At 37.8% G+C, this 8,927-nt stretch overlaps 1 long non-coding RNA gene across 1 annotated transcript; it reads right to left on the bottom strand.

The window, feature by feature from the left end:
* Positions 1–213: 213 nt before the first annotated feature.
* On the bottom strand, positions 214–2,598 carry LOC110874441. Its single transcript, XR_002555952.2, has 3 exons — positions 2,423–2,598; positions 1,210–1,258; positions 214–323 (listed from the first exon to the last, which is right to left on the bottom strand). It is a non-coding gene; the product is annotated as an uncharacterized LOC110874441 (long non-coding RNA).
* Between the last annotated feature and the right edge of the window lie 6,329 nt (positions 2,599–8,927).

Below are 8,927 nucleotides of genomic sequence, written 5' to 3'. Positions count from 1 at the left end.
CTAGAAAGGTTATAGTCTAAGTCAAAGCATTACTAATAACCTAATTCCCTATAACCATTGGCTCTGATACCAACTCTTCTGTCACACCCCGACCACGTAAAACAACAAATCGTGGCGGAAACGTCGGGGAGTGTTGTAACAGAATTTTTGTTTCACAACCATGGTAATTAAAAGTTATGTTTTATTCATCAAGCAAAGGTTACATAGTCTTAAATTAACTGAAACAAAGTGTTCATCACATGATTAAACTAGTTCCATCTTTATTTTAGTCTCTAAGGCATAGGTCCGCCCTAGTGTGTCACGAACATCCTAAGCAACAGCTCCTGAAAACACATGTGAAAATAGGTACGTCAGCATAAAATGCCTGTGAGATACATAGGTTTTATGAACATTGGATTCATGACTTAAGTTTTAAGAAAATGTTTAATAAAATTTTGTCATGAACCTTGTAAATTGTTTTGTTTCGTAAATTATTTGAAAAGCTATAAGATCAGAAGATGTGTATAAATGAAAGAATAACATATGGTTAAATGAATAACCAAGTAATATGAGTTTGTATAAAACAGACTATTTTGTAAACCAAAGTCTTGAAAAATATGTTGTTGTGTAAAATGTACAAGTCCAAAAGTAGTCAACAAATGTTATGTATGGTAAGCAAAGTGTCGTCACCTAAACCAAATGTAAAAAATGTACAAAACAAAGTATTTTGAATATATCAAAAAGTTATGTTTTGCAAAGTAAATGCATGTTTAATTGATACTAACACTTATGTGGTAAGTTAAACGCATACATTCAAGCCTTGAGACAGACGGATAACCCTAAGTCAAGGTTATCAAAAGAAATGTTTTCGGATTCGGTCATTCCTTACACCCAAACAAACCTAGGATGTCAGGAACGGGATTTGTCAAGTCCTATGGTACCATTACTTACTACCGAGCGGCGTAGCTAATGTTAATGAACGTATATAAGTCCCGTTTGCACAAACCACATGTTATACCAAATGTAAGCATGTTATATGAAAACAATGTACTAAGTATGCTAAGTAAACATACATAGCAAAAAATATAATGTAAATCATGTACTATAAGTGTACTAATGAACATAACAAGTATATGACATGAAAATAGGAGAGCATGAAAGTAACAAGTAGGCACATGTGTTTCACCCCAAAACATTGGAAAACAGTAAGAGAGGGGTCTATGTACTCACAGTAGTGCGTCTTGAATCGAATCTCAAACCCTGTCCGCTACACGACAACCTACAACGTACTAATGTCTATTAGACGAGCGGGTCGTGCCTTGGCTTAGAGTTTAGTATTTTGGGTCACGTTTCTTATATTGTTCCGTGTGGTAATTATTTGTTAAAATAGTTAATGTTTTAACTTAATCATATGACATGTTGGGATATTTGTTCATTCAATGTTCTAGTAAACTTTTGTCTAGAATATATTTACTAAGTGTTGGATTTTCGGAAAATTTCGGCAGAGTATCCTCTGTAAATAGAGGTGTCCATGCTTTAATAGCATATCATTTTCTTTTACATAAAACCAATAGTTCATTTTCAATCACCAAACCGACATATCGACAAACAAAACGTTGCATACTTCATTTCAGCTTTATAACTCGAAACCGGACTGTTTTCGAGGATTTTTATAAAATAGTTAGCCTTTTCTAAAAATCACCAAATTTTTACAGAATATGACATATGTTCCAAAATTTATTGTGTAAAAATATCAAAGTCCAATTCGTTACCCATATTTTATAAAAAAATCATTTTCTCGACTGCAATCAGATTTGTTACCTTCTGATCGCAGTTTACGGAAATATTCACTAAAAATCAACCGTAAGTCCGTTTGACGAAATTCCAGTTGGAGGGTCGTCCTGACAACGGTGTCCATCTACTGTAAAAATTTCATGGGTTGATTTTATTCAGGTTTTAAGTTGTGACTCCGAAAATGTCATACTTTTTCTGCAATAAAAATGCAGCTTGAGCTGCTGTCCAAAAATAACCTTTTAAAAATAGTAAATGGTCTCGAAAAATTATGATTCCAGTGCCATTTGCTTAGTTATTCCAAAACACTCATTTTAGGCTTTAGAAATTCCGTTTTTCGACTTAAAATGACCACGTTACAGCCTGTTGAAGTTGGCTGGAAATACAATTCAGCAAGCTGTTTACATGGTAGAAGTTACTAAAACGCATCAACGAAGACCCTAACCATGGTTTATTGATGATTTAATGTTCAAACCTCAATCATGCTTTAACCAACCCTAAACCAACCAGATTTCAACTTCTTACAAACTTTTTATATAGGGTTTTTATGCAGGATTTCATGTTCATATTTTTAGTGTTCATTTTCTTGTGTTACTTGATTATCGTCATCATAACAAGGAACAAGATGAAACAATGGTGTGAAGGGACTTACTACTAGCACAAGGCTAGGGTAGAAATTCTAGTGTGAAGATGATGGGAAGCTTGAATCACTAGAGAACACCTTGAGATCACCCTTGAATCTTCACACCACTTGAAGGTTGCTAGAAATAGTGATGAACATGAAGAACAAGAGTTTGAAGGTTTGAAGATGGAGAGAGAGAGATGGGGACGGTTGGGAGTGAGAGGAGAGAAGGGAGGTTGAGTGCAAGTATTGTGTGGAGTATGGTGGGTATATATAGGCAAAAATCTAGACAAGAATCTTACAACTTCCAAGGAAATCACATAGAATCCAAGAAAGATCAAATGTAATCATTTCAACATCTATCAAGAAATTTGGTGGGTCCCTCTTGATATGGCCGAAATTTTGATGGGGGAGGGGGTCCATGTGTAAATTTTTATATAAATATGCCATATGTAGGCTAAAACGGGTGTTTAACTAGATACCGGGTATTTTATCTAGCGTTTAAATCCCGATTTATGGCGTTCTAAATTATTTTTATTACTCTACAAAAATAAACCTACCAAAATATTGTTGGAATAAAATTTCAGTTGCCAAGACTGGCTGCGTTGTCTGCGTTTTGCAGTAGAAGCACTGTGTCGCGCAGAAACACGCGGTACGCGCTTAAACTTGAAAAATTAGCGTTTTTAGGCGTTTTAATTCATTTTTCAACACGGACCTGATAAAAATAAAGTTTTTAATCATAACAGAATATTTTTGGGATTTAAATATTATCCGGGCGGTTACCAGCGTTAGTTTCGCAGTTTTGTCGTAAATAGTCCTTTAGTTCAAATGAACATGTTTTTGCCATACAGAATCCTTTGGAACTTATTTCTAAGTTATGTAAAGGATATTTAAGGTATGTTAAGCTTACGTCATAGTTCCGGAGTGTACGTTGCGTTAAACTGATTGCGTTTATGCACCAGTTTTGCATATAATTCTCTAGAAAGCGATTTAAAGCTTGAAATCGGAGTCGAATCAAATTGTAAAATCATCAAACATAAATACACACATAAGAACACCAAAGCACATTGTTTTATTGATAATTCACATTGTTTTACATTATACGACGCTTACAGAACACAGTTGTCACAAAACATCCTAACAAAGTGTGCAAGTTAAAGAAATCAATCTATGGATTGAAACAAGCATCGAGAAGTTGGAATCACCGTTTTGATGAAGAGATCAGGAATTTTGGGTTCATCAAGAACGGGGATGAAGCTTGTGTGTATAAGAAAGCTAGTGGGAGCACCGTCACTTTCTTAGTATTGTATGTCGATGACATTCTACTATTTGGAAATGACATTCCAACCATGGAAGGTGTAAAAGCATGGCTTGGGAGATGTTTTTCCATTAAAGATCTTGGAGAAGCTGCCTATATTTTGGGAATAAAGATCTATAGGGATAGATCAAGGCGCTTGATAGGTTTAAACCAAAGTGCATACATTGACAAAGTCTTGAAAAGGTTCAAGATGGAGAACTCTAAGAAAGGTTTGGTACCTATTCAAAAGGGGACGATATTGAATGTAACTCAATGTCCAAGCTCAAAGGATGAGCAAGAAAGAATGAAAGGAATCCCATATGCGTCTGCTATAGGATCCATAATGTATGCAATGATATGTACTAGACCGGACGTGTCATGCGCTTTAAGCATGACAAGTAGATACCAGCAAAATCCAGGTAACAGTCATTGGATGGCTGTTAAGAGCATATTGAAATACCTTAGGAGGACTAAGGATATGTTTCTAATATATGGATCTGGTGAAGAGGAACTCGCTGTAAAGGGTTACACGGATGCGAGTTTCCAAACTGATCGAGATGGTTCTCGATCACAATCTGGGTACGTCTTCATTTTAAATGGAGCTGCAGTCTCTTGGAAGAGCTCGAAGCAGGATGTTGTAGCATTGTCTACTACAGAATCAGAATACATCGCCGCCTCATTGGCAGCACAAGAAGCTGCGTGGTTAAAGAAGTTCATTGCCGAACTAGGGGTAGTCCCTACCATTCAAGACCCCCTAGAGATCTTTTGTGATAACGAGGGTGCGATTGCTCAAATCAAGGAACCTCGTGCACACCAAAAGACTAGGCACATTGAGCGGAGATTCAACTACATAAGGGATGAAGTTGAAAAAGGAAAGATATGTATTCGCAAAGTTCACACCGATCAAAACATTGCGGATCCACTCACGAAGCTCCTTGAACGGCCAAAACATGAGGGTCATACTTGTGCCTTAGGACTTCGATATTCTAGTGATTGGATTTGATCTATTTTGTATTTGGATATTGGAACAATTGATATTTTAACTCTTTTATGGTATTTTGAGTTATGTTCCATTTTAGCATGTTTAAATCCGTGAATAAATTAATTATTCTAAATGTCCGTAGTCGATCATACTTGTGGGAACAAATATGAATGTAAGACTATTATGAACTTGGATTGGTGGATATTCATTAGGTATGAATATAGAGCAAAGTGTTGCTGCCAAAGTTCATAGATATTTGTAGGATACAAATATTGGACTGACCCGCTCTCAAATGTTACTGCATGGAATCATTTGTGATTGATCATAAGTAAATTTGAGCAAAGGCGAATATCATAGTATCCTCTGACCTGAGATACATATTGGGTCTTGATATTCACCAAATATTATACCTTGACTTAGTTCTTCGCTGTCTGTAATAAGACAGTACACAAGGCTAAGCTCAGGTGTGGTACGAGGTGATTGTGAGAGACGTATGTAGTCAAGAAGGGATTTGTTCCTCTTATTCGTTGAGAGTAAGATGTCTAAGGCCTGTTAAAGTTAAATCAACAGAGAATGATCACACTGTGTCTCTGGATCTAACATGACATCTGTAACGAAAGGATAAATGATAGATTCACCTAAATCATTTCAAGTAAGGGACTTGAAGGGGATGATGTTATTGAATGGCACTTCGTCATACGTATTAGGGGTAGTGAACCGTTGTTAGGCGTTATTTACTACTTGCATCAATCTTCTATGTATCTTGTGCAAGTGGGAGATTGTTGGACTCTGTATGCCCAAGACACATATTAAATTGATGTGGCTAGTACGTTATGATCCAAGTCGGGTCATACCCAATAACAAGCTAGACAAACACCTACAATATTTATTTATGATGTGATCAAACAAATAAATATTAACACTTATAATATTTAGAAATTGGTTTTCTAAATAATTGCACTTGAGAAACTAATAAATTATGTGGATAATTTATTTAGAGAGAATATTTTATTTTTGTTATTTAATAGGTTAAATAACAATTAAAAGGTTGCATATGTTTATAAAATGTTATATTAAGTTTTATAAAAGTTATAAAACTTAAATAGAAAACATGGAGACAAGTTAAAAAATTATGATTGGGTGAAATGGGAGGTGCCTTGGCCGCCCCCTATGGCTCTTCCCAAGGTTCCAAGGCCAATCAAATTACAAGCAAACTTCTCAAAGAACAAGGCACTTGATTTCTTTTAAGTTGCAACAACTTCTCTCATAAATTGAAGAACATATTCAAGTGTAAGAACTCATTTTTTTTCCTTCAAAATTTTCGGCCAACATATGGTGTTTTGGAGGAATTTCAAGTGAGTTTTCAAGTGTAGAAATCCTAGCAATCTCAAGGTGTTCGTTGGAAGCTTGGGGTATGCAAGCTTGAGGTCTTCTCCTTTGAAGATTTCCGTTCAAGAATATCATCTTCTTCATATCACCTTGCTCTTCAAAGGTAGTATTCTAAAACACCCTATGATTGTTTTTAGATAGCATGCATTTCATATATGGATCCGATTTTGGGTTTTTGCATTTAAAATGGTTTTAAATCTTGCAAAGTAACATGTTTTTAAATAAATATTCCGCTGCGTTTTAATTTTACTCGGATAAAATTACTTTGATAAACATGTGAAATACCCAACAATCCAAACTCTCGAAGACATGCTTCGGGCATGCGTCATCGATTTTGGCAACGGCTGGGAAAAGCATCTCCCTTTGGTGGAGTTCTCGTATAATAATAGTTATCACACCAGCATTCAAGCCGCACCATTCGAGGCATTGTACGGGCGTAAATGCCGGTCACCTCTCTGTTGGGCAGAGGTGGGGGATAGTCAGATTACGGGTCCAGAAATTGTAGTGGACGCCACAGAAAAGATCGCACAGATACGACAACGCATGGCGGCAGCACGCAACCGTCAGAAATCCTACGCGGACAAGCGTAGAAAGCCTTTGGAATTTCAGGTCGGGGACCGGGTTTTATTGAAAGTCTCACCCTGGAAGGGTGTGGTTCGTTTTGGCAAACGGGGCAAACTGAATCCGCGGTATGTCGGACCATTCGAAATCATAGAAAAGATTGGCAAGGTAGCCTACAGATTGAACCTACCAGCTGAACTCGGGGCAGTTCACAATGTCTTTCATGTATCGAACTTAAAGAAGTGCTTATCAGATGAAACCCTCATCATTCCTTTCAAAGAACTCACTATCGACGAGCGGTTGCAGTTCGTCGAGGAACCAGTAGAAATCACGGACCGGGATGTGAAGGTCCTCAAACACAAGAGAATCCCTCTTGTTCGAGTTCGTTGGAACTCCAAACGTGGCCCAGAGTACACCTGGGAACGCGAAGACAGGATGACAGAAAAGTACCCCCAGTTATTCGAAACCAATGCAACCACTACTGAGACTGAAGCTACTACTTCGGAATTTCGGGACGAAATTCCAGATCAACGGGGGGAGGATGTGACACCCCAGGAAAATCAGTGAACAATACAGTTTACCTAGCTTCCTCAGTGAGTGCATACCAAATTTCGGGACGAAATTTCCAATTAGTTGGGGATAATGTGACAACTCGAACTTTAGACTTACTTTGTGTAACGTTACGTGTTTAATTGAACTATACAAATTGAGTTAATGCATGATTATGTGATACGTGTTCCTATTAATGCGAATTGAATACTTGTGAATGTATGTATGTATGTATAATCGAACCAATCGCACAAGCCCATATGGGCTATACCTTGCATTCGGATCAATGGGTAGCCGAGTGGGCTCGGCCCACTTCCCTTTCACACGAACAAACACCTTAGAGGCGAGTTGTTCTTTCATTTGTTACAATTCACACAAACACACAAAACCCTAGCTTCTCACTCTCCCTCTCTCTTCGACGGCGACAACTTTTGGCAAACGAAGACCTTGTTCCCCGTCCGGATCACCCTTTCTCTCCTTGTTCGATTAATAACCGGTTAGTGATTACCGAATTATGTTGTTGGTTTGTTTTGATTGTCATGATGTTATGGGATAACTAGGATTCTTGTTATGAATGGTTGAATGATTCTTGATGTGGTAGCAATCTTGTGGTTCGGATTACATGTTATGAATTCCACGTTTTGTTAGGGTTGAATGTATGAATTGTTTATGTGATGTATGGTATAATCGGATGGAGTGTATGTTTGTAAACCGGTTACTATATGATGATTCTGTTAACAATTAGGGTTCTAACTAGTTGTTGTTATTTTATGATGAGATGATAAGTAATCGGCCCATGTTCATTGATAGATTAGTGTTCGTGCTATGATATGATTTAGGGTTCATAGATAATTGAAGATGAAAACATGTTTGATCGATATTATGTTAACCGATTTATTGAGATTATGTTAATCGATTAAGTTGGAATTGTGTTAATTGATTGTTACAAACTTGGAAACTATTGATGATAATTGATATTGTAACCGAATAAGCTTAATAACCGGACATTGAAACCTCTCGCACAAGACAGCCTAGACGTACAAGAGGTTTAGTCACACAAGTCGTTTACTCGCACAAACTGGTCCAATCACACAAGTGCAGCCCAGTCGCACAAGGGCAGCCTGGTCGCACAAGGCTGTATGTTGGGCCGGACAGCCCAAGACACCTATCGCACAAGCTGCATGGGCCGGACTACCTTGGACCGAACAACCCAGCTGAATCGTACAAGATCAGCTGGATCGCACAACGTTATTATGTGTTACATTGGGCCGTAGGTTGTATTGGGCTGGGTAATATTGTTGGACTGTTTTTATCAGGTCGCACAACTGATCGGATCGCACAACCTAAGTTGGACCGCACAAGTCCACTATTGGTTTTATAATTGGGCCGCTTATATTACGGAATCCCTTATACATCTTTGGGCCGTGCATGTTCAAACTGTTTATGCCTATGACGGGCCGGGTATAGATTGGGCTTAGTTATGTAATCGCACAAGATGGTGTACTTAATGTGTTTACGTGCATACGTGTTTGCCATGATGTATACGTGTACTATTTGAACCGAACCTGACTTGTGTGGTAACCCTGTTAGGACGTGGTTGACCACCCTTAGTTCAAGAGTCTTTTATTTGTGTATCTGCCGAGCAAACCAAGGTGAGTTCACACAGCCAAGGCATGGGATTCCCGGGTTGGGAATTGGGTTGGATATGTTGATATTGAAAGAGTTACTCGTACTTACGCATACACTAGACTATAGAC

The sequence above is a fragment of the Helianthus annuus genome, chromosome 4, assembly GCF_002127325.2.
Source record: "Helianthus annuus cultivar XRQ/B chromosome 4, HanXRQr2.0-SUNRISE, whole genome shotgun sequence".
In the NCBI taxonomy this organism is placed as follows: Eukaryota; Viridiplantae; Streptophyta; class Magnoliopsida; order Asterales; family Asteraceae; genus Helianthus; species Helianthus annuus.
The sequence above is the reverse complement of the archived record's forward strand: the minus strand, read 5'-3'. Positions and strand labels throughout refer to the sequence as shown.